The sequence below is a fragment of the Mustelus asterias genome, chromosome 6 (genome assembly GCF_964213995.1).
Source record: "Mustelus asterias chromosome 6, sMusAst1.hap1.1, whole genome shotgun sequence".
Classification (NCBI taxonomy): Eukaryota; Metazoa; Chordata; class Chondrichthyes; order Carcharhiniformes; family Triakidae; genus Mustelus; species Mustelus asterias.
In genome coordinates, this window is record NC_135806.1 from 135808852 (window position 1) to 135836704 (window position 27853).

The window sequence follows — 27853 nt, forward strand, 5'->3', positions numbered from 1 at the left end:
CTACAAGAACAGGTCAGAGGCTGGGAATTATGTGGAGAGTAACTCAATTCCCCAAAGTCTGTTCCTCATCTACAAGGCACAAGTCAGGAATGTAAGGGAATCTCTCCACTTGCCCGGATGGGTGCAGCTGCATCAGTCAAGAAGCTTAACGCCAGCCATACGCCATCCTCCACCTTAAACATTCACCTCCTCCTCCACTGACGCACCCTGGCTCCAGTGTGTACCATTAATAAGATACGACTCACCAAGGCTCCTTCAAGAACACCATCCCAACCCACAACCTCCACCATCCAGAAGGACAAGGGCAGCTGATACATAGAAACTACACCATCTGCAAGTTCCCCTCCAAACTACTCACCATCCTGCAAAGTTGGGCCGAGAGGTGGCGGATGGAGTTTAATGCGGAGAAGTGTGAGGTAATTCACTTTGGTAGGAATAACAGATGTGTTGAGTATAGGGCTAACGGGAGGACTTTGAATAGTGTGGAGGAGCAGAGGGATCTAGGTATATGTGTGCATAGATCCCTGAAAGTTGGGAATCAAGTAGATAAGGTTGTTAAGAAGGCATATGGTGTCTTGGCGTTTATTGGTAGGGGGATTGAATTTAGGAGTCGTAGCGTTATGTTGCAACTGTACACAACTCTGGTGCGGCCGCACTTGGAGTACTGTGTGCAGTTCTGGTCCCCACATTACAGGAAGGATGTGGAGGCTTTGGAGAGGGTGCAGAGGAGGTTTACCAGGATGTTGCCTGGTATGGAGGGGAGATCCTATGAGGAGAGGCTGAGGGATTTGGGATTGTTTTCGCTGGAAAGGCGGCGGCTAAGAGGGGATCTTATTGAAACATATAAGATGATTAGAGGTTTAGATAGGGTGGATAGTGATAGCCTTTTTCCTCTGATGGAGAAATCCAGCACGAGGGGGCATGGCTTTAAATTGAGGGGGGGTAGTTATAGAACCGATGTCAGGGGTAGGTTCTTTACCCAGAGGGTGGTGAGGGATTGGAATGCCCTGCCAGCATCAGTAGTAAATGCGCCTAGTTTGGGGGCGTTTAAGAGATCCGTAGATAGGTTCATGGACGAAAAGAAATTGGTTTAGGTTGGAGGGTCACAGTTTTTTTTTTTAACTGGTCGGTGCAACATCGTGGGCCGAAGGGCCTGTTCTGCGCTGTAATGTTCTATGTTCTATGTTCTATGTTCCATCCTAACTTGGAAATATATCGCCCTTCCTTCACTTGTGCATCCCACAATCTCAGAATTGTTACAGTGCAGAAGGAGGCTATTCGACTTGTCTGCACTGACTCTATGTCAGAGCAATTAATCCAGTGCCAATGTCCCAGGCTTCACCCTCTAAATCTGCATATTCTTCAGTCACTGAGTATATATAATGGGCGGCACAGTGATTAAAACTGCTGCCTCACAGGGTCACAAACTGGGTTCAATTCCGGCCTCGGGTCACTGTCTGTGTGGAGTTTGCACATTCTCCCTGTGTCTGCGTGGGTTTCCTCCGGGTGCTCTGGTTTCCTCACACAGTGCAAAGATGTGCAGGTTAGGTTAGTTGGCCAAGCTAAATTGCCTGTTACCATAGAACCATAGAAAATTACAGTTCAGAAACAGGCCTTTTAGCCCTTCTTGTCTGTGCTGAACCATTTTTTGCCTAGTCCCGCTGACCTGCGCTTGGACCATATCCCTCCACACCCCTCTCATCCATGAACCCATCCAAGTTTTTCTTAAATGTGAAAAGCATTTACCACTTTATCCGGCAGCTCATTCCACACTCCCACCACTCTCTGCGTGAAGAAGCCCCCCCTAATATTCCCTTTAAACTTTTCTCCTTTCACCCTTAACCCATGCCCTCTGGTTTCTTTCTCCCCGAGCCTCAGTTGAAAAAGCCTGCTCGCATTCACTCTATCTATACCCATCAAAATCTTATACACCTCTATCAAATCTCCCCTCAATCTTCTACGCTCCAGGGAATAAAGTCCCAACCTATTCAATCTCTCTCTGTAACTCAGCTTCTCAAGTCCCGGCAACATCCTTGTGAACCTTCTCTGCACTCTTTCAACCTTATTTACATCCTTCCTGTAACTAGGTGACCAAAACTGTACACAATACTCTAAATTCGGCCTCACCAATGCCTTATATAACCTTACCATAACACTCCAACTTTTATACTCGATACTCCGATTTATAAAGGCCAATGTACCAAAGACACTCTTTACGACCCTATCCACCTGTGACGTCACTTTTAGGGAATTCTGTACCTGTATTCCCAGATCCCTCTGTTCAACTGCACTCTTTAGAGTCCTACCATTTACCCTGTACGTTCTACTTTGGTTTGTCCTTCCAAAGTGCAATATCTCACACTTGTCTGCGTTAAATTCCATTTGCCATTTTTCAGCCCATTTTTCTAGTTGGTCCAAATCCCTCTGCAAGCTTTGAAAACCTTCCTCACTGTCCACTACACCTCCAATCTTTGTATCATCAGCAAATTTGCTGATCCAATTTACCACATTATCATCCAGATCATTGATATAGATGACAAACAACAATGGACCCAACACCGATCCCTACGGCACACCACTAGTCATGATGTGGAGATGCCGGCGTTGGACTGGGGTAAACACAGTAAGAAGTTTAACAACACCAGGTTAAAGTCCAACAGGTTTATTTGGTAGCAAAAGCCACACAAGCTTTCGGAGCTCTTAGCCCCTTCTTCAGGTGAGTGGGAATTCTTTTCACAAACAGAGCTTATAAAGACACAGACTCAATTTACATGAATAATGGTTGGAATGCGAATACTTACAACTAATCAAGTCTTTAAGAAACGAAACAATGTGAGTGGAGAGAGCATCAAGACAGGCTAAAAAGATGTGTATTGTCTCCAGACAAGACAGCCAGTGAAACTCTGCAGGTCCACGCAACTGTAGGAGTTACAAATAGTGTGACATGAACCCAATATCCCGGTTGAGGCCGTCCTCGTGTGTGCGGAACTTGGCTATCAGTTTCTGCTCAGCGACTCTGCGCTGTCGTGTGTCGCGAAGGCTGCCTTGGAGAACGCTTACCCGAATATCAGAGGCCGAATGCCCGTGACCGCTGAAGTGCTCCCCAACAGGAAGAGAACAGTCTTGCCTGGTGATTGTCGAGCGGTGTTCATTCATCCGTTGTCGCAGCGTCTGCATAGTTTCCCCAATGTACCATGCCTCGGGACATCCTTTCTTGCAGCGTATCAGGTAGACAACGTTGGCCGAATTGCAAGAGTATGTACCGTGTACCTGGTGGATGGTGTTCTCACGTGAGATGATGGCATCTGTGTCGATGATCCGGCACGTCTTGCAGAGGTTGCTGTGGCAGGGTTGTGTGGTGTCATGGTCACTGTTCTCCTGAAGGCTGGGTAGTTTGCTGCGGACAATGGTCTGTTTGAGGTTGTGCGGTTGTTTGAAGGCAAGAAGTGGGGGTGTGGGGATGGCCTTGGCGAGATGTTCGTCTTCATCGGATGAATGAACACCGCTCGACAATCACCAGGCAAGACTGTTCTCTTCCTGTTGGGGAGCACTTCAGCGGTCACGGGCATTCGGCCTCTGATATTCGGGTAAGCGTTCTCCAAGGCGGCCTTCGCGACACACGACAGCGCAGAGTCGCTGAGCAGAAACTGATAGCCAAGTTCCGCACACACGAGGACGGCCTCAACCGGGATTTTGGGTTCATGTCACACTATTTGTAACTCCCACAGTTGCGTGGACCTGCAGAGTTTCACTGGCTGTCTTGTCTGGAGACAATACACATCTTTTTAGCCTGTCTTGATGCTCTCTCCACTCACATTGTTTCGTCTCTTAAAGACTTGATTAGTTGTAAGTATTCGTATTCCAACCATTATTCATGTAAATTGAGTCTGTGTCTTTATAAGCTCTGTTTGTGAACAGAATTCCCACTCACCTGAAGAAGGGGCTAAGAGCTCCGAAAGCTTGTGTGGCTTTTGCTACCAAATAAACCTGTTGGACTTTAACCTGGTGTTGTTAAACTTCTTACTGTGCACACCACTAGTCACAGGCCTCCACTCAGAGAAGCAATCCTCCACAACCACTCTCTGGCTTCTTCCATTGAGCCAGTGTCTAATCCAATTTACTACCTCCCCATGTATACCCAGCGACTGAACCTTCCTAACTAACCTCCCATGAGGGATGTTGTCAAAGGCCTTGCTGAAATCCAGGTAGACAACATCCACCGCCTTCCCTTCATCCACTTTCCTGGTAACCTCCTCGAAAAACTCTAATAGATTGGTCAAACATGACCTACCACGCACAAAGCCATGTTGACTCTCCCTAATAAGTCCCTGTCTATCCAAATATTTGTAGATCCTATCCCTTATCACACCTTCCAATAACTTGCCCACCACCGACGTCAAACTTACTGGCCGATAATTTCCCGGATTTCTTTTGGAACCTTTTTTAAACAACGGAACAACATGAGCCACCCTCCAATCATCCGGCACCTCCCCCGTGAATACTGACACTTTAAATATGTCTGCCAGGGCCCCTGCAAGTTCAACACTAGCTTCCTTCAAGGTCCGTGGGAATGCCCTGTCCGGTCCTGGGGATTTATCCACTCTGATTTGCCTCAAGACAGCAAGCACCTCCTCCCCTTTAATCTGTAAAGGTTCCATGACCTCCCTACCTGTTTGCCCTATTTCCGTAGACTTCATGCCCGTTTCCTCAGTAAATATGGATGCAAAAAAACCATTTAGTATCTCCCCCATCTCTTTTGGTTCCATACACAGTCTACCACTCTGGTCTTCAAGGGGACCAATTTTATCCCTCACTATCCTTTTGCTCCTAACATACCTATAGAAGCACTTTGGATTTTCCTTCACTCTGTCTGCCAAAGCAACCTCATGTCTTCTTTTAGCCCTCCTGATTTCCCTCTTAAGTAGCTTCTTGCACTTTTTATACTCCTCGAGCATCTGATCTGTTCCTTGCTGCCTGTACATTTCATACAACTCTCTCTTCCTCTTAATCAGTGCTACAATCTCCCTCGAGAACCAAGGTTCCTTATTCCTATTTACTTTGCCTTTAATCCTGACAGGAACATACAAACTCTGCACTCTCAAAATTTCTCCTTTGAAGGCCTCCCACTTTCCATTTGCATCCTTATCAGAGAACAGCCAGTGCCAATCCACACTTCCCAGATCCCTTCTCATTTCATCAAATTTGGCCTTTTTCCAGTTCAGAACTTCAACCCGAGGACCAGTTAGTGTCAGGGAGATTAGCAAGGTAAATGGGTGGGGTTATGGGGAGAGGGCCTGGGTGGGATTGTTGTTGGTGGAGGCTTAATGGGCTGAATGGCCTCCTTCTGCACTGTAGAGATTCTATGACTCTGTGATATTCACAGCAGAGGTGTGTAGATTTTTGGATAGTAAGGGACAGTGGGATAATGCGGGAAGATGAAATTGAAGGTGAAAGATCAACCATGAGGGAGTTCAGCAAAGGTTTACCAGGCGGTGATCCCTGGGATGGCAGGTCTGTCACATAAGGAGACACTAAGTCGGTTAGGATTATATTCACTGGAGTTTAGAAGAGTGAGAGGGGATCTCATAGAAACTTATAAATTTCTAACAGGGTTAGACAGGGTAGATTCAGAAAGAATGTTCCTGATGGTGGGAGAGTCCAGAACTAGGGGTCATAGTTCGAGGATAGGGGGAAAACCTTTTAGAACTGAGATGAGGAGAAATTTCTTCACTCAGAGGGTGGTGAATGTGTGGAATTCACTGCCACAGAAAGTAGTTAAGGCCAAAACATTGTGACATTTCACAAAGAAATTCGATATCGCTCTTGGGGCTAAAGGGATCAAGGGATGTGGGGCGGGGGAGGGGGGATCAGGATATTGAATTTGATGATCAGCTATGATCAAAATGAATGAAGGAGCAGGCTCGAAGGGCCGAATGGCCTACTCCTGTTTCTAGTTTCTATGTTTCTCTGATCTTATTGAGTAGCGCAGGAGGTTTGAAGGGCTGAATGGCCTACTCTTGCTCCTATTTCTTACAGTCCTCTTCAATGCATGGCAGTGGCAGCGGCAGCATCTTTTTGCGGATCGATATCATGCAAGAATGTCTCTAAGTGCGGGCGAGGGTAATATGAGCAGTTGTCTTTGCAAACACCTTTCTCTGTGTTGATTTGATCTTTCCAAGAGGCCAGAGTTGAAGTTTCCCTTGTGCACTATCACAGTCATTTTAAATGGTCTGATGAACCAAGAAACTCAAATTAGAGCAGGAATGGATTGAAGCCCAGAATGTGTTCTTGTTAAAGCGTTCCAGGGCTGATTATATGATCTGTGGTCAATGTATTTCTCCTTGTTATAGCACCTGACGTAAACACTCACAATGTGCAGAAAAGATTCACTAGGATGCTACCGGGACTTGATGGATTGAGTTATAAGGAGAGGCTGGATAGACTGGGACTTTTTTCCCTGGAGCGTAGGAGGCTGAGGGGTGACCTTATAGAGGTCTATAAAATAATGAGGGGCACAGATCAGTTAGATAGTCAATATCTTTTCCCAAAGGTAGGGGAGTCTAAAACTAGAGGGCATAGGTTTAAGGTGAGAGGGGAGAGATACAAAAGTGTCCAGAGGGGCAATTGTTTCACACAGAGGGTGGTGAGTGTCTGGAACGAGCTGCCAAAGGTAGTAGAACCATACCATAGAACCATAGAAAATTACAGCTCAGAAACAGGCCTTTTGGCCCTTCTTGTCTGTGCCGAACCATTTTATGCCTAGTCCTACTGACCTGCACTTGGACCATATCCCTCCACACCCCTCTCATCCATGAACCCGTCCAAGTTTTTCTTAAATGTTAAAAGCATTTACCACTTTATCCGGCAGCTCATTCCACACTCCCACCACTCTCTGCGTGAAGAAGCCCCCCCTAATATTCCCTTTAAACTTTTCTCCTTTCACCCTTAACCCATGCCCTCTGGTTTCTTTCTCCCCTAGCCTCAGCGGAAAAAGTAGTAGAGGCGGGTACAATTTAGACAGTTACATGGGGAAGATGGGTACAGAGGGATATGGGCCAAATGCGGGCAATTAGGACTAGCTTAGTGGTTAAAAAAAAAGGGCAGCATGAAGAAGTTGGGCCAAAGGGCCTGTTTCCATGCTGTAAACCTCTATGACTCTATGACTTTAATGTGTTAAATCTCAGCCCCAATTTGCTTTTCCATACAGATCATTAGGTAGCTTGTTGCATGATGATTGCTGTAGTTTCTGCTGTTCTCAGTGTGATTTACTGTCACCAGAATAACGCAGTAGATTAATGTAAGGAGCAGGAACACGGTGCGGCCTGCACTAATGTGGAAGCCCAGTCGCCATGGGACAGGAAGAACAGAGTTTCCCACCAATGAGATTACAGCCAGTGCACTTTCTGGAATGAGCGATGTGCTGTAGGTAACATTGTGATGAAGTGTTGCAATAATGAGGAGATCACTTGGGAAAGATTCTATTAGAACGTCCTATCCATCAACACATCCGCTTTATCCAACACATTTATTTTGCCCTCATGCAATTTGAGACATGGGTACCGGTTTATGATCAATCTCCCATCGATGAGAGTTATACTGCATGCTGATAATAGGCTGGAATTTTACCGGCAAGTCCACCCCGATTCCAGGGGCGGGCGAGGCTCGGAGAACAGCATTCTCCATTGGCCTTGGGTGGGATCGTACTAACCTCGGGCGGACATGTCGATAAAATTGCGCCCATAGAATCCCTACAGTGCAGAAGCAGGCCATTCGGCTCATCGAGTCTGCACCGACTCTACAATAGAGCATCGTACCCAGGCCCTATTCCTGTAACGCCATGTATTTATGCCACTAATTCTCCTAACCTACTCATCTTTAGACACTAAGGGGCAATTCAGGATGACCAATCCATCTAAGTGGGCGGCACGGTGGCACAGTGGTTAGCACTGCTGCCTCCCAGCGCCAGGGAGCCAGGTTCAGTTCCCAGCTTGGGTCACTGTCTGTGTGGAGTCTGCATGTTCTCCCTGTGTCTGCGTGGGTTTCCTCCGGGTGCTCCGGTTTCTTCCCACTTTCTGAAAGACGTGCTGGTTAGGTGCATTGACCCGAACAGGCGCCGGACTGTGACGACAAGGGGAATTTTACAGTGTTAATGTAAGCCTTACTTGTGACTAATAAATAAACTTTTACTTTACCCTACATATCTTTTGGAGTGCGGGAAGAAACCAGAGCACCCTGAGGAAACCCACGCAGTCATGGGGAGAACTTCGCCTCACTATAGGAAGGATGTGGAAAAGATTGAAAGGGTGCAGAGGAGATTTACAAGGTTGTTGCCTGGATTGAGTGGCATGCCTTATGAGGATAGGCTGAGGGAGCTCGGTCTTTTCTCCTTGGAGAGACGAAGGATGAGAGGAGACCTAATAGAGGTATATAAGATGTTGAGAGGCATAGATCGGGTGGGCTCTCAGAGGCTTTTTCCCAGGGTGGAAATGTCTGCTACGAGAGGACACAGGTTTAGGGTGCTGGGGGGTAGGTACAGGAGAGATGTTAGGGGTAAGTTTTTCACACAGAGGGTGGTGGGCGAGTGGTATCGGCTGCCGTCAGTGATGGTGGAGGCGAACTCAATAGGGTCTTTTAAGAGACTCCTGGATGAGTTCATGGAGCTTAATAGGATGGAGGGTTATAGGTAGGTCTAGAAGGTAGGGATGTGTTCGGCACAACTTGTGGGCCGAAGGGCCTGTTTGTGCTGTAGTTTTTCTATGTTTCTTAACATGCAAACTCCACACAGACAGTGACCCGAGGCTGGAATTGAACCCGAGTCCCTGGCACTGTGAGGCAGCAGTGCTAACCACTGAGCCACCGTGTCGCCCAACTGCACTAACTTGTTATTTTTAAAGTATTTATCCAATTAGCTTTTCAAATGATGTATTATGAGTTCTTCTTCTACCTAGAATCATACAGCGCAGAAAAGACCTTTCTGTCCATCTGGTCTCCACTGACAGATTAGAAATACCTGAACTCCCACCTTATCCCATTTACCAGCACTTGGCCCAAAGCCCCGAATGTTCCGACATGACAAGTGCTCATCCAGGTTCTTTTTAAAGGATGTGAGGCATCCCGCCTCCACCACCCTCCCAGGCAGCGCATTCCAGACCCTCACCACCTGCCGAGTAAGAAATATTTTCCCCACATCCCCCCCCTAAACTTCCTGCCCCTCACCTTGAACTTCTCATGACTGACCCCTTCATCAGTTCATAAGCTATAGGAGCAGAATTAGGCCATTCGGCCCATCGAGTCTGCTCCGCCATTCGATCATGGCTGATATGCTCCTCATCTCCATTTTCCTACCTTCTCCCCATAACCCTACAACCCATTACCAATTAAAAATCTGTCTAACTCCTCCTTAAAGTTACTCTTTGACCCAGCATCCACTGCACTTTGGGGTAGCGAATTCCACAGATTCTCAACCCTTTGGGAGAAGTAGTTTCTCTTCAACTCTGTTTTAAATTTGCTCCCCCTTATCCTAAGACCTCTGGTCCTAGAATGTCCCACAAGAGGAAGCATCCGCTCCACGTCCACTTTATCCATACCGATTATCATCTTGTATACCTCAATTTGATCTCCCCTCATTCTTCTAAATTCCAGAGAGTATATTTGATTTGATTTATTATTGTCACATGTATTAGTATACAGTGAAAAGTATTGTTTCCTGCGCGCTATACAGACAAAGCATACCGTTCATAGAGAAGGAAAGGAGAGGGTGCGGAATGTAGTGTTACAGTCATAGCTGGGGTGTAGAGAAAGATCAACTTAATGCAAGGTAGGTCGATTAAAAAACCTGACAGCAGCAGGGAAGAAGCTGTTCTTGAGTCGGTTGGTACGTGGCCTCAGACTTTTGTATCTTTTTCCTGATGGAAGAAGGTGGAAGAGAGAATGTCCGGGATGCGTGGGGTCTTTAATTATGCTGGCTGCTTTGCTGAGGCAGTGGGAAGTGCAGACAGAGTCAATGGATGGGAGGCTAGTTTGCATATAGGCCTAAACCATTCAATCTCTCTCCATGCGACAAACCCCTCATCTCTAGTGACCCTTCAACTCAGGGGAACAGCTGCTCCTTATCCACTCTGTCCATGTCTCTCATAATCTTGTACATTTTGATCAGGTCGCCCCCTCAGTCTTCTTTGCTCCAACGGAAACAACCTAAGCCTATGCAACCTCAGTTCATAACTCGGAGGGGAGCCTCCTGGTGGTAGCGGCCCTCCCAAGCTGCCTTTGTCTTTCTGGTTAGAGGTGTTAGCAATGGGTGCAGAATGTCACATCCACTTGTGAAGGGGAAATATAATTGCTTCATTCCGTTCTTCCGCTTGCCAGCTTTGACACGAGTCCTACCTACAGGAAAGGCCCCTGCCCAGTCTATGCCCAACCCCCCCCCATACCTACCCCCATTTCCTGCCCAAAGCTACAATCGGGGTGGATGGATTGGCAGCAGCTTTGGGCTAAAACTCAACCCATTTTATCCACTCCTGTAGTTCCATGCGATTTTTCTGCTTCACTTCACGGCGACAGCTGGGATTGAGAGAGAGAGAGAGCGTGTCACCCTCCCCCCCCCCCCCCCCCCCCCCCGGCCCCCATCCTCTCCTGTCTAGCTTATCACTCAAGCGTCCAGATTTTCTTAAGTCAGGGAAATTGGATTGAAGTTGATTTATGAATCAGATTTTGTGTCGTACACGGAATCAATTAGCCAATATTTATTCACCCAAGGATAACTGACAAATAATTTCAACCCAGGGCTGTATACAATAAAATGGTCCCTTCATCCATCATAATATATTCCAGATAAATAAGACGTGATGGACTTATTTACTCTTCTTATGTCACAGTCAGTAGTGATTTGTGTTTGAGTAGCTGATGAATATTTCAACGTGGTTCCACTTTTAATGCATTTTCCCCGTTCAGCTGCACCAGAGATTTCATTCACGTCTATTGTACCTCATTTTCTGACACATATATTTATTCATACATATTGTTTTTCTGATTTGTACATCTGCAAATCGCTAGCCTGCCTGAGACATGAAACCACTTCAAGATGCCAGTTTATTTCCTTTGGAGTGCTCCTTATGTGGGGGGAGGGGTTGCTCACAGCATTGGTATCACGGTGGCACAGTGGTTAGCACTGCTGCCTCACAGTGCCAGGGACCCGGGTTCGATTCCCGGCTTGGGTCACTGTCTGTGTGGAGTCTGCATGTTCTCCCCGTGTCTACATGGGTTTCCTCCGAGTGCTCTGGTTTCCTCCCACAGTCTGAAAGATGTGCTGGTTAGGTGCATTGGCCATGCTAAATTCTCCCTCAGTGTACCCGAACAGGCACTGGAGTGTGGCAACTAGGGGATTTTCACAGTAACTTCATTGCAGTGTTAATGTAAGCCGATTTGTGACACTAATAAATAAACTTTATACCTCCACATAGAATCTCTACAGTGCAGAAGGAGGCCATTCAGTCCATCAAGTCTGCACCGACTCTCTGACAGAGTATCTTATCAAGGCCCTATTCCCTGCCCTATCCCTGTAATCACACACATTTACCATGGCTAATCGGTCTAATCTACACATTTTGGGACACTAAGGGGCAATTTAGCATGGTCAATCCACCTAACCTACACATCTTTGGACTGTGGCAGGAAACCAGAGCACCCGGAGGAAACCCACGCAGACACGGGGAGAACGTGCAGACTCTACACAGTCTGTCACCAAAGCCTGAATCGAACCCTGGTCCCTGGCACTGTGAGGCAGCAGTGCCACCGTGCCCACCACCACCCATTGTAAATGAGAAAAGTTTCATTGTATTAGTGATAGAAGGCTAGAAATTGCAGTTAATGTCATTAATGAAGGCTGACATCACACAGTTGAGACATTAGTCTTCCCGCTATTTTAACACGGGCATTGCGTATGGTAGCGGCATTGTTTATGACTAAGCTAGGGATAGTTGGGTAGTTTCCCTCATAATAACGCACTGACTGATCTTATTCACGGAATCCAGCTTTGACAAAGGGTCATCTGGACTCGAAACGTCAGCTCTTTTCTCTCCTCACAGATGCTGCCAGACCTGCTGAGATTTTCCAGCATTTTCTCTTTTGGAATAAGAAGTTGAACAAGATCCTTTTGGGTAAAGTTAAAGTCAAAAGCGGAGGAAGTGATCTGAGTTAAAGTGACAGCTGCATGAACCAGATTTAATGTCAGCGAGGTGAGAGACCAGACGTCAGAGGGGAAATCAAAAGTTTAGTGACATCTTAATACAGCCTGTTAGGCAGTAGTGTTCTGTCAGCATGGCTGGGTACCTGAGGCAATGTGTGGAAGCTTAAGTGCAAGTTACAATCCAAGGAAGAGGAATATGAAAGGAAAGATTGAAATCCTGGAAGTGGATCCTTGGTGAAAGCATCAGAGAGAAAGCATTAGAACATAGAACATTACAGCGCAGTACAGGCCCTTCGGCCCGCGATGTTGCGCCGACCAGTGGTACCAATCTAAAGCCCCTCTAATCTATGCTATTCCAATATCATCCATATGTTTATCCAATAACCATTTGAATGCTCTTAATGTTGACGAGTCCACTACTGCTGCAGGCAGGGCATTCCACGCCCTTACTACTCTCTGAGTAAAGAACCTACCTCTAACATCTGTCCTATATCTCTCACCCCTCAATTTAAAGCTATGTCCCCTCATGCAAGCCAATAGCATTGTTTGGAAGAACATAGAACATAGAACAGAACATAGAACAGTACAGCACAGAACAGGCCCTTTGGCCCATGATGTTGTGCCGAGCTTTATCTGAAAAAAGATTCTAAGGCGTGTTTTTTTTGAGAGTAGAGTTTGGAAACACTCATGTGGGAGTCAGAACCCCAGTGAGACTAGTTGGCTCACAGTGTGACAAGCATCTGGAGAGATTTGAGGAGAAATCCACAGAAGTTATATTGGGTGACGTCTGCAACTTGGTGGTGTATCTGACCACAGTTGGCCTGTTGGTTTACATGGATTGTGTACTGTGAACATTACAGTGTAAGATATATTTTGTAACTTGTGTCATCCTTAAAAGTTCATGTACATCTGTGAAGATGTAGGTAGGGTGAAGGAGTATTGTATGATAGCAAATTGTTCATGTTTAATAAGTGTTTTACTCTTTTGCTGAAAGTTAATTGGTCGCCCTGTGACTCTGTTCATCCACATCTCCAGCAAAAAAAAATATAAGTTACAATCTATTGAGCCAGGATTCCATTCTGCGATCTGACTGTCTGGGGGTAAGATCAGCTAAGATTGTAACAGTAGACTCTGTTTGTCGTTTGCTGAATAAACAGACTTTATTTGCTCTTACATACAGTGGCCGGAATTCCCCGGCCATTCTCACCAGTGGGATTCTCTGGTTCCAACAGCAGCGCACCCCTGGCCCGCGGGTTCACTGCCGGCGAGGGGTAACATCAGTGGGAATTCCCATTGACAGCAGCATGACCAGAGAATCCCGCTGCTAGCAAACAACACGCCACCTCCCACTGGCGGGAAACACATAATGTGGAGATGCCGGCGTTGGACTGGGATGAACACAGTAACAGTTTTTAACAACACCAGGTTAATGTCCAACAGGTTTATTTGGTAGCAAATACCATTAGCTTTCGGAGCGCTGCTCCTTCGTCAGATGGAGTGGAAATTTCCACTCCATCTGACGAAGGAGCAGCGCTCCGAAAGCTAATGGTATTTGCTACCAAATAAACCTGTTGGACTTTAACCTGGTGTTGTTAAAACTGTTACTGGGAAACACATAGCCAGGAGGCTGGAAAATCTCACCTATTGTTTGCCAGGGGAGGCAATGGCCAGTGGGTATTATCGCTAGACTATCAATCCAGAAACTCAGCTAATGTTCTGGGGACCCGGGTTCAAATCCCACCACAGCAGATGGTGAAATTTGAGCTCAATGAAACAAATCTGGAATTAAGAATCTACTGATAACCAATGTCGATTGTCGGAAAAACCCATCTGGTTCACTAATGTAGGACAGCACGGCAGCACAGTGGTTAGCACTGCTGCCTCACAGCGCCAGGGACCCGGGTTCGATGCTCAGGTCACTGTCTGTATGGAGTTTGCACGTTCTCCCCGTGTCTGCGTGGGTTTGCTCCGGTTTCCTCCCACATTCTTAAAGACGTGCTGGTTAGGTGCATTGACCCGAACAGGCGCTGGACTGTGGCGACTAAGGGAATTTCACAGTAACTTCATTGCAGTGTTAATGTAAGCCTTACTTGTGACTAATAAATAAACTTTAATGTCCTTTAGGGAAGGAAATCTGCCGTCCTTACCTGGTCTGGCCTACATGTGACTCCAGAGCCACAGCAATGTGGTTGACTCTCAACTGCCCTCAGGCAACTAAAAGATGGGCAATAAATGTTGGCCAGCCAGCGACACCCCATGTCCCAATGAATGAGCTCCCTGCTCCACCAAATACTCATTTGCTTGCACAGTGATGTCAATTACATTCTAAGTGCACTGACAAACCATAGCAACAATACAGTATCTGTCTTCTCCTCGCTCAAACTTCTACCATTAATAACTGTGCTCAGATGAATTCTGCTGCAGGGGAATTGCCAGGGGAATGTTTGTTTCCATCCCTATAACCCGTGGGACCAAAATTAGCAGCTGAGTGTGTCATGTTTACCAGGAAGCAGCTGAATCTCCATTCCGCATTAATTGGTGTGAAATCGCTCTGCTTGCTAATCACTGTCCCACAGTGACACATTCCATGGTGCTGTCTGTAACCACAGTAAGAAGTTTAACAACACCAGGTTAAAGTCCAACAGGTTTATTTGGTAGCAAAAGCCACACAAGCTTTCGAGGCTCTGAGCCCCTTCTTCAGGTGAGTGCACTCACCTGAAGAAGGGGCTCAGAGCCTCGAAAGCTTGTGTGGCTTTTGCTACCAAATAAACCTGTTGGACTTTAACCTGGTGTTGTTAAACTTCTTACTGTGTTTACCCCAGTCCAACGCCGGCATCTCCACATCATGGCTGTCTGTAACAACAGTAACCACCTATACACATACACATTGCATTGAGCAGGATAGACCATCCACAGGTGCATTATCAAAGGAGGTGATGGCCTCGTGGAATTATCGCCAGACTATTAATCCCGAAACTCAGCGAATGTTCTGGGGATCCGGGTTCCAATCCCGCCACAGCAGATGGTGGAATTTGAATTCAATTTTTAAAAAGTCTGGAATTAAGAATCTACTGATGACCATGAAACCGTAAATAGTCTCACAACACCAGGTTAAAATCCAACAGGTTTATTTGGTAGCACAAGCTTTCGGAGCGCTGCTCCTTCATCAGGTGAGTGCAGGATTTGTTTCACAAACAGGGCATATATAGACACAAACTCAATTACAAGATAATGGTTGGAATGTGACATAGATAGAGAGGCCATGATGTTGAAATGCTGGCGTTAGACTGGGGTGGGCGCAGTAAGAAGCCTCACAGGTAATCAAGTCTTTACAGGTACAGACAATGTGAGTGGAGAGAGGGTTAAGTACAGGTTAAAGAGGTGTGTGTTGTCTCCAGCCAGGACAGTTTGTGAGATTTTGCAAGTCCAGGCAAGTCGTGGGGGTTACAGATAGTGTGACATGAACCCAAGATCCCGGTTTAGGCCGTCCTCATGAGTGCGGAACTTGGCTATCAGTTTCTGCTCAGCGACTCTGCGTTGTCGTGTGTCGTGAAGGCCGCCTTGGAGAACGTTTACCTGAAGATCAGAGGCCATGAAACCATTTACCATGAAACCATTGTCGATTGTCGGAAAAACCCATCTGGTTCACTAACATACTTGAGGGAAGAAAATCTGCCATCCTTACCTGGTCTGGACTACATGTGACTCCAGAGCCACAGCAATGTGGTTGACTCTCAACTGCCCTCCAAGGGCAACTAGGGATGGACAATAAATGCTGGCCAGCCAGCGACACCCATGTCCCACAATTGAATTTTAAAAAACAAAGAAACTCATTGTGCCACATGAGGAGACATTCGGTCAGGGGATCAAAACCTGGTCAAAGAGGTGATTTTCTCCTCAGAGTCCAAAGATGTGCAGTTTAGGTTGATTGGTCAGGCTAAATTGCCCTTTAGTGTCTCAAGGTGTGTAGGTTAAGGGAGGTAATAGGGGCTGGGTAAGATGCTCTGACAGAGAGTCAGTACAGACTCAGTGGGCTGGATAACCTCCTTCTGCACTGTGGGGATTTTATGACACAGATAGAGAGGCCATGATGTCGAAATGCTGGCGTTGGACTGGGGTGGGCACAGTAAGAAGCCTCACAACACCAGGTTAAAGCCCAACAGGTTTATTTGGAATCACGAGCTTTCGGAGCGCTGCTCCTTCATCAGGTGAGTGCTAAATTCTCCCTCAGTGTATCTGAACAGATGCCGGAGTGTGGCAACTGGGGGATGTTCACAGTAACTTCATTGCAAGTATTAATATAAACCTATTGTGACACGAATAAATAAACATTAAATTCCAGATTTTCATTAAATTCATGCTTCACTATCTGCCATGGTGGGATTCGAACCTGGGTCCCCAGAGCACTGCTATGGGTCTCTGAATTACAAGCCCAGTGACAACACCACTGTGCCACCACCTGCCTATGTAAGTTAAAAGGTTTATTTATTCGTCACAAGTAAGGCTTACGTTAACACTGCAATGAAGTTACTATGAAAATCCCTTTAGAAATCATAGAATCCCTACAGTACAGAAAGAGGCCATTTGGCCCATCGAGTCTGCACCGACCATAATCCCACCCAGGCCCTACCACCCATATCCCTACATATTTTATCCGCTAATCCACACATCCCAGGACTCTAAGGGGCAATTTTTAGCATAGCCAATCAACCTAACCTGCACATCTTTGGACTGTGAGAGGAAACCGGAGCACCTGGAGGAAACCCACGCAGACACGAGGAGAATGTGCAAACTCCACACAGACAGTGACCCAAGCCAGGAATCGAACCCAGGTCCCTGGAGCTGTGAAGTAGCAGTGCTAACCACTGTGCTACTGTGCCGCCCTGTTCAGTAAATTAAATACTAACAGACAAATGGACACTCCTTTGGGTTAACTAGTGGATTATAGAGCGAATCACAAAACTGATATGCATTTTTTAATTTAGTTACTCTCGTTTCATTAAATTTACCCAGCGAGATGCTTTGCTTAAGTTAATGTTAATATGGAGAAGGAATATTGTGCACACAATTCCGAGCGTGGCTTTCTTTCTCTTTGTTCGGCAGTAATTTGAATATTTTTAAGTTAATTGTGGCCCTTTAATAATCAGCAAGCCTTCAGGTTAAAAGGGGGATCAGTCTACGAAAATTCAGTAATTGCAACTTCAGTGTAAATGTTCTCGTGGGATGTGATCATGGACAAATTGCTACAACACCAGACAGTATCAAAGTGCTTGAATGGTGCATTATTCAATCTATCAGCAGGGACTGGCCCCATTCCCTTCTCCCGAGGAATGAGAAGCATTACCCTGGTAGCGGTTTTGAAAGTTATGAACGGGTTTGATAGGGTAGAGGTGGAGAAGACATTCCCCATTGTCTCCAAAGCTGGAGTTCATAAATATAAAACAGTCACTAATAAATCCCATCGGGAATTCAGGAGATACTGCTTTACCCAGAGACTGGTGAGAATGCGGAACTCGTGACCCACAGGGAGAGGATGAGGTCCCATTAGAGAAAACAGAGTGGAAGGGTATGCTGACAGGACGAGATGATGACGGAATGGGAAATAAAGAAAGGAAAATGCTGGAAGTAACAGGCACTAGGGAGAAACAGGACAGGACTTTGGTCAGCACTGCTGCCTCACAGCGCCAGGGACCCGGGATTAGTTCCGGCCTCGGGTCACTGTCTGTGTGGGGTTTGCACGTTCTCCCCGCCTCTGCGTGGGTTTCCTCCGGGTGCTCCGCATTTCCTCCCACACTCCAAAGATGTGTGGGTTCGGTGGATTGCCTGTGCTAAATTGCCCCTTAATGTCTCAAAATGTGCAGGTTGGGGGGATCAGCAGGGTAAATACGTGGGGTTACGGCGATTGGGTCTTGATAAGATGCTCTGTCAAAGACTTGGTGCAGATCCGATGGGCCAAATGGCTTCCTTTTTGATTTGATTTATTATTGTCACATATATTACTATACGGTAAAAAGTATTGTTTCTTGTGCACTATACAGACAAAGCATACTGTTCATAGAGAAGGAAAAGAGAGAGTGCAGAATGTAGTGTTACAGTCATAGCTAGGGTGTAGAGAAAGATCACCTTAATGCGAGGTAGATCCATTCAAAAGTCTGACAGCAGCAGGGAAGAAGCTGTTCTTGAGTCGGTCGGTACGTGACCTCAGACTTTTGCATCTTTTTCCCGACGGAAGAAGATGGAAGAGAGAATGTCCGGGGTGCGTGGGGTCCTTAATTATGCTGGCTGCTTTTCCCGAGGCAGCGGGAAGTATAGACAGAGTCAATGGGTCAATTCTTTCTGCAGTCGGGAATCCATGATCTTCCCTCCCTGCCCGCTGCAGGACAGAAAATTCAGCGGACAGTTTAAAGTTGACCACGGGCGGAAATTTCCGGCCTTGGGGCAGGCACAGCTGGAAAATCCCACCCACGGAACCAAACGGCCGAGTCAACGACATTTTGCCAGAAGAAGTCGCCGCTGGAATAAAATCAGCGCCTCAGCTGTGAAGCTGGGCCGTTCTGCCCTGCAGTGACTCCTGACCGGCACTGCACAACTAACATCCGCACCTTCACAGGCCTCCTTATCACAGGCGCACCTCCTCAGCAGCATTGACATTCTCCGTCAGAGGGTGATGAATCTCTGGAATTCTCTGCCCACTGAGGTGGTGGAGGCTACCTCGCTGAATATGTTTAAAGCGCGGATGGATGGATTCCTGAGCGGTAAGGGAATTAAGGGTTATGGGGATCAGGCGGGTAAGTGGTACTGATCCACGTCAGATCAGCCATGATCTTATTGAATGGCGGGGCAGGCTCGAGGGGCTAGATGGCCTACTCCTGCTCCTATTTCTTATGTTCTTATGTCACAGGCGGTCGAAGCCATCTTTCAGTTCACCTGTCCGGAGACTTAATCCAGATGCTTAAAATAATGATCGAACGGAGAAGGTGAATCTGTTAAGCATTCCCGGGGGAGGAGGCACATTGGCTCTGGGTAATTGGCAAAAGAAGCAAGCAAGAAATTTGGCCATTGTTTGGTGCAGTGAATTGTTTCTTTTTAATTAGTGTCACAAATAGGCTTGCATTAACACTGCAATGAAGTTACTGTGAAAATCCCCAAGTCGCCACACTCCGGCGCCTGTTCAGGTACACTGAGGGAGAATTTAGCATGATCGATGTACCTAACCAGCATGCCTTGTGGACGAAACTGGAGCATTCGGAGGAAACACATGCAGATACGGGGAGAACGTGCAGACTCTGCATAGTGACCCGAGTCAGGAATCGAACCCTGGCCCCCTGGCGCTGTGAGGCAGCATTACTAACCACTGTGCCCATTGGCCTCAACTACTTTCTGTGGGAGCAAATTCCACACACTCACCATTTTCTGGGTGAAGAGATTTCTCCTCATCTCTGTCCTAAGATGCTTACCCTTTATCCTCAGACTGTGAGCCCTGGTTCTGGGTTCCCCCACCATCGGGGACATCCTTCCTGCACAGGCAGTGACCCAAGCCGGGAATTGAACCCGGGTCCCTGGCGCTGTGAGGCAGCAGTGCTAACCACTGTGCCACCGTGCCGCCCCAGTTGGTGTGATCAGGAATTTGCTACTAGAAAGGGGTGGGGGGGGGAGAGAGGTGACGGCGGGGAGGTGCGGGGGGGGGAGGGGGGGGGGGGAAGGGGGGCGGTTGCTGAGACTTTCCAAAGATGGAAAGAACATCTACTGGAAAAGGAAAACAAGAATGAAGGACGATGGGGAAAGAGCTGGGGGAAGTGGGATATAACTGGATAGCTCCATCAAACAGCCAGCACAGGTACGGTGGGCCAAATGGCCTCTCTGTGCTCTCCAGTTCTAGTAAGATAGATATTCGACCCTCTGCTACTCGATTATCAATGTTGGTCCAGCAGGATACCACGTGGGCTGGGCATTGATAGTATAAGTACACATTTGATGTCACCTGATAAACTCTCTGATGCAATCAGACAGATGGATAGAATGTTCCCTTTGAGATCTGCGTGTTTTACTCACCGCAAGACAACGATTATGATTAATTCATGCTTCTTGGAAATATTAGATCATTAGATTCCCTTCCAGACAGTTCTGAGAGCAGGCATATCAAGATCTCTTGCCTAATGTATCTCTCAACTTCACAGGAAATTCAGCCTGAGTCAGTTCAGTGTCGCACTAAAAATACATTCGTCACAGGGACATTGTGAATATTTTAGGATTCATAAAAACATGAACATTAGGCTTGAGATTGGAATTGCGACTGGGGTTCTTAACAAGTGCAAAGCCTGGCCACAGTTAACAAATCATTGGTATTCAAGTGGCAGGATAAAACTTACACCCACATTCAGGGCTAAAATGATGACATCAGCATGTCCCAAAGTCTTTTGAAATTTTGATTTGATTTATTATTGTCACATGTATTGGTATATAGTTAGAAGTATTGTTTCTTATGCACTATACAGACAAAGCATACCGTTCATAGAGAAGGAAAGGAGAGAGTGCAGAATGTAGTGTTACCGTCATAGTTAGGGTGTGGAGAAAGATCAACTTAATGCAAGGTAGTTCCATTCAAAAGTCTGGTGGCAGCAGGGAAGAAACTGTTCTTGTGTCGGTTGGTACGTGATCTCAGACTTTTGTATCTTTTTCCTGAAGGAAAAAGGTGGAAGAGAGAATGTCCGGGGTGCATGGGGTTATGCTGGCTACTTTGCCAAGGCAGCAGGAAGTTTCGACAGGATGATTTATTCATTTCAAAGGCATCCAAATTTGCAGCTCACTCCAAAAAAAACAGCAGAGGTGATGGCCAGAGGGTCTGTTTTTTTGATTTTTTTGTTCACAGAATGTGGGCATTGTTGGCAAGGCCAGCCTTTCCTGCCCATTCCATAGAAACATATAAAACAGGAGCAAGGAGAGGCCATTCGAGCTTGCCCGCCTTTCGATATGATCATGACTGTCCCCCATCCTAATGCCATACTGCCACTCTCTCCCCGTATCCTTGACATGTTCAGAGTGTTGAAGTGGAAACTTTCCTTCTTCTTGACTGTGATAGAAAGACTCAACAAAATTTGTTTCGACTAAATAACTTTGTCTTTATTTACGAAAGACTGCATGCAGTATTTGGCTGAAACTTGATTTCGGAGAGCAGTTGGTACAACTTGCTAATTCCTCCTCAAATCCGCAATTACACAGAGAAACCGTTCAGTATTGATACATAATCATTATCAGTTTTCGTGACCAGAGCATATTCAGGAATTCGATTAGTAATAGAATCATAAGCAATATCATTAATCATGTTTTAACTTGCTGACCTCCTAGAACTCTTTGTCTCATTATTCATACTCTTATCTTGTCCTTTGATGGAACAGAAGAAGGTCGGTGACTCCTCCCTCCCTGACCTTATCTTGTTTTATTTACTCATACAGCCTTATTAACTCTTACAGGGGTCTGGCATTTCGAAATAGCTTTGGTCAGCCGTTCTTTACATTGTAACAAATAGTTGACCAATTTTCCCATCATGCCCTTACTTAGTTTGTTCAACTTCACAAGAGTCAAGAAATCTATCTATTTCCTTCTTCAGTGACTTGGCCTCCACAACGTTCTGTGTTGGGAATTCCACAGGTTCACCACCCTCTGGGTGAAGAGGTTTCTCCTCATCTCAGCCCCAGTTCCTCTGGAGTAGAATATGGTGAACCTATTTTTTTAATTCATTCATGGGCGTCGCTGGCTGGCCAGCATTTATTGCCCATCCACAATTACCCTAGGAGGGCAGTTGAGAGTCAACCACATTGCTGTGGCTCTGGAGTCACATGTAGGCCAGACCGGGTAAGGACGGCAGATTTCCTTCCCTAAAGGACATTAGATAACCAGGTGGGTTTTTCCAGCAATTGACAATGGTTTCATGGTCACTGCTTTCTTGAACTGCTGAAATTTGCTTTCGGTGTTGGTTGAGGGATAACTATTGGCAAGGACACTAGGGAAAACGAGGGATAAACTCCCTCAATCAAGTAGTAACTTGGGATATTTTGCATTCTGCTAAGAAGGAAGCTGTGCCTCTGGTTGACACCATATAGAACAAAGAGAACAAAGAACAAGGAAAATTACAGCACAGGAACAGGCCCTTTGGCCCTCCAAGTCTGCACCAACCATGCTGCCCGACTGAACTAAAACCCCCTACCCTTCCGGAGACCATATCCCTCTATTCCAATCCTATTCATGTATTTGTCAAGACACCTCTTAAAAGTCACTACCGTATCCGCTTCCACTACCTCCCTGGCAATGAGTTCCAGGCACCCACCACTCTCTGTGTAAAATGTCTGCCTCGTACATCTCCTTTAAACCTTGCCCCTCACACCTTAAACCTGTGTCCCCTAGTAATTGACTCTTCCACCCTGGGAAAAAGTTTCTGACTATCCACTCTGTCTATGCCCCTCATAATCTTGTAGACTTCTATCAGGTCTCCCCTCAACCTCTGTCATTCCAGTGAGAATAAACCAAGTTTCTCCAACCTCTCCTCATAGCTAATGCACTCCATACCAGGCAACATCCTGGTAAATCTTTTCTGTACCCTCTCCAAAGCCTCCACATCCTTCTGGTCGTGTGGTGACCAGAATTGAACACTATATTCCAAGTGCAGCCTAACTAAGGTTCTATGAAGCGGCAACATGACTTGCCAATTTTTAAACTCAGTGCCCCGGCCGATGAAGGCAAGCATGCCGTATGCCTTCTTGACTACCTTCTCCACCTGCATTGACACTTTCAGTGACCTGTGTACCTGTACACCCAGATCCCTTTGCCTATCAATACTCTCAAGGGTTCTGCCATTTATTGTATATTTCCTATCTGTATTAGGTCTTCCAAAATGCATTACCTCACATTTGTCCGGATTAAACTCCATCTGCCATCTCTTCACCCAAGTCTCCAACCGATCTATATTCTGCTGTATCCTTTGATGGTCCTCATCGCTAGCCGCTAATCCACAAACCTTTGTGTCGTCCACAAACTTACGAATCAAACTAGTTACATTTTCCTCCAGATCATTTATATATATTACAAACAGCAAAGATCCCAGCACTGATCCCTGAGGAACACCACTTGTCACAGCCCTTCATCCAGAAATGCACCCTTCCACTGCTACCCTCTGTCTTCTTTGACGGAGCCAGTTTTGTATCCACCTTGCCAGCTCACCTCTGATCCCATGCGACTTCACCTTCTGTACCAGTCTGCATGAGGGACCTTGTCAAAGGCCTTATTGAAGTCCATGTAGACAACATCCACTGCCCTACTCTCATCAATCATCTTCGTCACTTCCTCGAAAAACTCGATCAAGTTTGTGAGAAACGACCTCCCCTTCACAAAACCATGTTGCCTCTCACTAATACGTCCACTTATTTCCAAGTGGGAGTAATTCCTGCCTCGAAGAATCCTCTCCAATAATTTCCCTACCACTGATATAAGACCAGCCTGTAATTACCTGGATTATTCTTGCCACCCTTCTTAAACAAAGGAACAACATTGGCTATTCTCCAATCCTCTGAGACCTCTCCAGTAAGAAGTCTCACAACACCAGGTTAAAGTCCAACAGGTTTGTTTGGTAGCACAAGCCACTAGTTTTCGGAGCGCTGCCCCTTCATCAGGTGAGTGGGAGTTCTGTTCATAAACAGGGCATATAAAGACACAAACTCAATTTACAAAATAATGGTTGGAATGTGAGTCTTTACAGGTAATCAAGTCTTAAAGGTACAGACAACGTGAGTGGAGAGAGGGTTAAGCACAGGTTAAAGAGATGTGTATTGTCTCCAGCCAGGACAGTTAGTGAGATTTTGCAAGCCCAGGCAAGTCGTGGGGGTTACAGATAGTGTGACATGAACCCAAGATCCCAGTTGAGACTGTCCTCATGTGTGCGGAACTTGGCTATCAGTTTCTGCTCAGCGATTCTGCGCTGTCGTGTGTCGTGAAGGCCGCCTTGGAGAACGTTTACCCGAAGATCAGAGGCCAAATGCCCGTGACCGCTGAAGTGCTCCCCAACAGGAAGAAAACACTCTTGCCTGGTGATTGTCGAGCGGTGTTCATTCATCCGTTGTCATAGGGTCTGCATGGTCTCCCCAATGTACCATGCCTCGGGACATCCTTTCCTGCAGCGTATCAGGTAGACAACGTTGGCCGAGTTGCAAGTGTATGTACCGTGTGCCTGGAGGATGGTGTTCTCACGTGAGATGATGGCATCTGTGTCGATGATCCAGCACGTCTTGCAGAGGTTGCTGTGGCAGGGCTTTTTGGTGTCGTGGTCACTGTTCTCCTGAGGGCTGGGTAGTTTGCTGCGGACAATGGTCTGTTTGAGGTTGTGCGGTTGTTTGAAGGCAAAATGTGGAGGTGTGGGGATCGCCTTGGCGAGATATACGTCTTCATCAATGACATGTTGAAGGCTCCAGAGAAGATGTCGTAGTTTCTCCGCTCCGGGGAAGTACAACGTCAGTCCAACGCCGGCATCTCCACATCATGACCTCCCCTGTAGCCAGTGAGGATACAAAGATTTCTCATAAGGCCCCAGCAATTTTCTCCCTTGCCTCTCTCAGTATTCTGGGATATATCCCATCAGGCCCTGGGGACGTGTCTACCTTAATGTTTCTCAAGAACCCCAATACCTCCTCCTTTTTGATCTCAACATGACTCAAACTATCTACACATTCTTTCCCAGACTCATCATCCACCAAGTCCTTCTCTTTGGTGAATACTGACGCAAAGTACTCATTTAGTACCTCACCCATTTCCTCTGGCTCCACGCATAGATTCCCTCCCTTGTCCTTGAGTGGGCCAACCCTCTCCCTGACTACCCTCTTGCTCTTGAAATATGTATAAAAAGCCTTGGGATTTTCCTTAGCCCTGCTGGCCAAGGCTTTTTCATGACCCCTTTTAGCTCTCCTTACTCCTTGCTTAAGTTTCGTTCTACTTTCCTTGTATTCCACACTTGCTTCGTGTGTTCCCAGCCTCCTCGCTTTGACAAATGCTTCCTTTTTCTCTTTGACTCGGCTCACAATATCTCTCATTATTCAAGGTTCCCAAAACTTGCCATACCTATCCTTCATCCTTACAGGAATGTGCCGGTCCTGAATCCCTATCAACTTACACTTGAAAGCCTCCCACATGCCAGATGTTGATCTGCAACATTTCCTCAGCTCTACATTGGGTGTGCAAGTCTGGATTAGGTCCTCAACTCTCTGGGGTGGGGCATGATCTCTGAGGGAGGACTGCTACCATCTGAGACTTGGCTGACAACAGATTCACTCATAGATAGAACCATAGAATCCCGACAATGCAGAAGGAGGCCATTCGGCCCATCGAGCCTGCACCAACAACAATCCCATCCAGGCCCTATCCCTGTAACTCCAGCTACTAACCCTGTTAATCCCCTGACATTAAGGGACAATTTGGGCGGCACGGTGTCACAGTGGTTAGAACTGCTGCATAAAAGCGCCAGGGACCCGAATTCAATTCTCGGCTTGGGTCACTGCCTGGACGGAGTCTGCACATTCTCCCCGTGTCTGCGTGGGTTTCCTCCGGGTGCTCCGGTTTCCTCCCACAGTCCGAAAGACATGCTGGTTAGGTGCATTGGCCATTCTCCCTCAGTGTTCCCGAACAGGTGCCGGAGTGTGGGGATTAGGGGATTTTCACAGGAACTTCATTGCAATGTTAATGTAAGCCTACTTGTGACACTAATAAATGGAACAAAGAACAAAGAAAATTCATAGAAATTACAGCACAAGAGCAGACCATTCGGCCCTCGAAGGTTGCACCTTCCGGGGACCGTATCCCTCTATTCCCATCCTATTCATGTATTAGTCAAGATGTCTTAAAAGTCACTATCGTATCTGCTTCCACTACCTCCCCCGGCAGCGAGTTCCAGGCACCCACCACCCTCTGTGTAAAAAACTTGCCTTGTACATCTCCTTTAAACCTTGCCCCTCGCACCTTAAACCTATGCCCCCTAGTAATTGACTCTTCCACCCTGGGAAAAAGCTTCTGACTATCCACTCTGTCCATGCCCCTCATAATCTTGTAGACTTCTATCAGGTTGCCCCTCAACCTCCGTCGCTCCAGTGAGAACGAACCAAGTGTCTCCAACCTCTCCTCATAGCTAATGCCCTCCTTGCCAGGCAACATCCCGGTAAATCTTTTCTGTACCCTCTCCAAAGCCTCCACATCCTTCTGGTCGTGTGGCGACCAGAATTGAACACTATATTCCAAGTGCAGCCTAACTAAGGTTCTATAAACCTGCAACATGACTTGCCAATTTTTAAACTCAATACCCCAGCTGATGAAGGCAAGCATGCTGTATGCCGCCTTGACTACCTTCTCCACCTGCATTGCCACTTTCAATGACCTGTGTATCTGTACACCCGGATCGCTCTGCCTATCAATACTGTCAAAAGTTCTGCCATTTACTGTATCTTTCCCATCTGTATTAGACCTTCCAAAATGCATTACCTCACACTTTCTCGGATTAAACGCCATCTGCCATCTCTCCGCCCAAGTTTCCAACGATCTATATCCTGCTGTATCCTCTGACAGTCCTTATCGCTATCCGCAATTTCACCAACATTTGTGTCGTCTGCAAACTTACTAATCAGTCCAGTTACATAAATAAATAAAAATTTAACATGGTCAACCCACGTATTTACCCCGCTAATCCTTCTAACCTACGCATTCCGGTACACGAAGGGGCAATTTAGCATGGCCAATCAACCTAACACGCACATTTTTGGACTGTGGGAGGAAACCGGAGCACCCGGAGGAAACCCACGCAGACACGGGGAGAACGTGCAAACCCCACACAGACAGTGACCTGAGGCCGGAATTGAATCTGGGTCCCTGGTGCTGTGAGGCAGCAGTGCTAACCACTGAACCACTGAACTAATAATTCAGTAATCATCATCAAATTGAGATGGAAGGAAAGAAATTACATACAAATAGTGTATAAAATGAATGTCACAGATTTGATTCTTAAGAATGAATTCCCCAGTGGGCATTCCAAAGTCTTTGACCTAGCATTTAGTCACCCATGCTTATATTTCCTTATGTGACTCAATATCAAATTGGGTTTGAAGACACTCTTTTGAAAGGCTTGGGGCATTTTCCTGTGTTAAAGCTGCTGTGGGAATTAGAGTTGCTGTCATTGTTAACAGGATTTATCGAAACGGAAGAGTGAGTCGGGAATATAGTTTTCTGTTTATCTTTGATAAGTATATTTTCAAAATTCCAGGCCACAAAACACCCCGTGGTTGTACTGTCCAGTTGTAAAACGAAGTAAAGTTTATTTATTAGTATCACCAGTAGGCTTACATTAACACTACAATTAAGTTACTGTAAAAATCGCCGAGGCGCCACTGTCCGGCATCTGTTCGGGTACACTGAGGGAGAATTTAGCACAGTAAGAAGTCTCACAACACCAGGTTAAAGTCCAACAGGTTTATTTGGTCGCACAAGCCACTAGCTTTCAGAGCGCTGTCCCTTCATCAGGTGAGTGGGATTTTAGTACACAAACAGGGCGTATAAAGACACAAACTCAATTTACAAAATAATGGTTGGAATGCGAGTCTTTACAGGTAATCAAGTCTTAAAGGTACAGACAATGTGAGTGGAGAG